Here is a 3,377-nt window from a genome sequence, read left to right as displayed (position 1 = left end):
TTCTAAAAAATATAAAATAGATAAATACAAAAATTATAAGTATTTTTTATTCATTATGATTAATTATTATGTAAGAAAATTTTATAATATTAAAAAATTATATTCATATGATTAATTATATTTATTCGATTTTTAAAAAATATCAGTAGTTAATTATTTTTATTTAAATACATTCATATTATTTTTAAATTAAAAGAATATACTTATTTAAAATAATATGAGTACGTTGATTTAAATTTAACAAAATTTTAAAATAATAAGAATATGTTTATTTAAAATATTAAAATTTAAAATTTTAAATAAACTTACTAATATTAATTTTAAATTTTATTTAAAATAATACAAATATATTTATTTAAATTAAAAAATTAAAATAATAAGAGTACATTTATTGAGCAACTTCTTTGATAATGATCGCTTGAGCAGCTTTAATCTCGCTCATATATATATAATTTATTTCCTCATAAACCGTGGCAGCCTACAAGGGTTTATGAATTTAAAAAATTTTTCATAAACCGTGGCTGGCTATAAAGGTTTAAGGTCGCATTATTTCCTTCTTAAACCATGGTCACCTACCACGATTTACCTTTAAAGCTTCTCCTTCGTAAACTGTCACGGTTTATATGTAAATAAGAAACCGTGGTTAGCTCCTACGGATTACATAATATTAAAACAAGACATGCACCTAAAGAAATTTTATTTGTTGCAATCAGTTAAACGTTTCTCTCCATTAATTTATTTAAGTATATTGCCTTAATATCCTTTAATTTTCATTTAATAAAATCTAATGGTTCATAAAAAGTGGTGCATCTAATGCACACAAAATAGTTGGACTGATTTTAGACATATCCATCCAAATCAACCTTTAAAATTTTTAAATTGAATATTTTAGTTTTTTAAATTTTAAATACACAAAAGCAGTTTCTAACGTTTATTTTTGTTAGACCGGCTATGCAACGTGTATACTAAATTCAACTACCAAAATCAACCATCAATATAAAATACATATTGATATAAATAAATATTAAAAATAAAATAAATTACACATGTAACACAAATATATTAGTGACTGATTTTAGTGGCTAATTTTGGTGTACAAATAATATTTTTGTTGTTAGATAATATAGTTTTTTTCCAATTTGATTTAAAGAGTAAAATACAAAATAATTTTTAAATAATTTAAAAAATCTCAAAATAATCCCTGAATTTTTTATTTTAAAATAATTATTTTGATTTAACAGAACAAATTAAAAAGGAATTAGATTGTCAACGAAAATAAATGTTAATAATTATTTTGTGTATTTTAAAATCTGAAAAATCAAAATGTTCGATATTAAAAATATCATGGATTTATTTGAATAATTACTCTTTCATTTTTTTATTACTTTTCAAATAGACCAATTCACTTCATGTAAGGCTGCCAAGCTGCACATAGATCAGGATCGGATATGGCCAAAAAATCTATCCAATTTGCACTCTGTCTATTGGTTAAATACAATATTTACATTTTTTAGTGTCGGATATCGGATATATTCGATCAGCAGAAAATGTTTAAAAGCCTTTTTATAAAAATTGTCAATAAATCTTTTTTTACCTTTTTAAACTTATTTATTCCTAAAATATTATAATTAAAGTTCTCTTAAATAACAAAAAAAAAACACAAGATCTAAGAATAATTGTTGGTTGAATTATAACATAAAAAATTAAAAACAACCAAAGATAATTTTCTCCTCCCATTAATGATTCTTCTGGCAGCATCACTTGTGTTGTTACTAAGTACTTGCTTATCATCCATTTCAATTTCCAAACAATCCTACAATTACATAAACTATATCAGTTTACACATTAGTAATATTTTTCATTCTCAATATATCACTCTCTCTAATTCAGATTAATTCAATATTTACTTCAAAGTTATTCTCTTTGCTCTTTTGTAATTCTGTTTATCGTTGATCTCAAAATATTACCTAATGAAGAATTAAAGTAAAAATAACTAATTAATATCAAATTGTTAAATTTAAATTATCTAGTGAAGATGACGGAGATGATGAAGGAGTCAAGGAGACGTGGTCTATGCGTCTGGCAGAGCCGATGGAGGAGATGTTGTCTAACAGAGCCGATGAAGAGGACAACAAATGCAATGGAGAAAACGAACGCGACGGAGGAGACGCTGAACTTGCCGACAGAGAAAGAGAAGAATCCACCGCAGAGGAGACGACGACAGCATGACACGACGATAGAGGAGACGAAGCACCCACCTATGGTAGAGATGATGACGCGATGAGGAAGTAGACGTGCCTATCTGAGGATACGATATTAAAGACGCGACAATGATCAAGACTCCAGTAATGGAGGTGACGGAAGTGAACTTTAAGTCAGTGAGTCTGAGAGAAGAAGTGAAGCGTGCCTGAAAGAGGGAGAGGGGCGAAAGAGGAACAACGCCATTTAGAGTAATAAGGTTACTAGATCAGGGTTTCTTAACTATCATATTTATATTTTCAATTATATGTTTATTTATTAAAGGTGCGCATCTGTGGATTAGAACTGTGGGTATCAGCACAATATCGCTATTCAATCCTATCAGAGTGCGGATCGGATAATATCCGCAAAATGCTTATTGAATATAGATAATTACCGTGGATATGTAAATATTATCTGATCTATATGCAACCCTAACTTTTTACTATCGATGCTTCCTGTAACTGTTGAGGTGAGGTTTGAGAAGAAGAACTGAAATAGTAGAGGCTAAGACAATCCATTGTCCAAGAATAAATTTGTGATTGTCTTTTGATCATTCCAATTACTCTTTTTATTTTCTTGTGCTAAAACATCTACAGCACAAATTTAGATTTGATGAGAAAAAATTAGATCAATGAAAAAGTGTAAGTTAAATTGAAAGTGATTGATCTATTTCAAAATTAAAAAAATAAAAAATTATATTCACAAAAAATTAGTTACTAAATTAATTATTATATATTGGCATATAAATATATTTGTTGTTTATTTATTTTTAATATATAATTTATATTTTAATATATATTTTATATAAGTGACTTATTTGATCACTTATTTTTGCTATACATGTAAATATATACTTTACAATTAATTCACAAAGGAATGCTCACTCGCATAAATATCCCAATAGTAATACAACATAATCTCAATATAATTTCTCTAAACAATAACATAACATTATACTATAAAAAGGAATAACACTACAACAATAATATGTATCTCTATTCTCTATTAACTCTCCTATTACAAAAGAAATGAATAGTAATACAATATAATTTCAATATAATTTCTCTAAACAATAACATAACATTATATTATAAAAAAAATAACACTACAACAATAATATATATCTCTATTCTTTA

Source organism: Arachis duranensis, chromosome 1 (genome assembly GCF_000817695.3).
Source record: "Arachis duranensis cultivar V14167 chromosome 1, aradu.V14167.gnm2.J7QH, whole genome shotgun sequence".
Lineage (NCBI taxonomy): Eukaryota > Viridiplantae > Streptophyta > Magnoliopsida > Fabales > Fabaceae > Arachis > Arachis duranensis.
The sequence above is the reverse complement of the archived record's forward strand: the minus strand, read 5'-3'. Positions refer to the sequence as shown.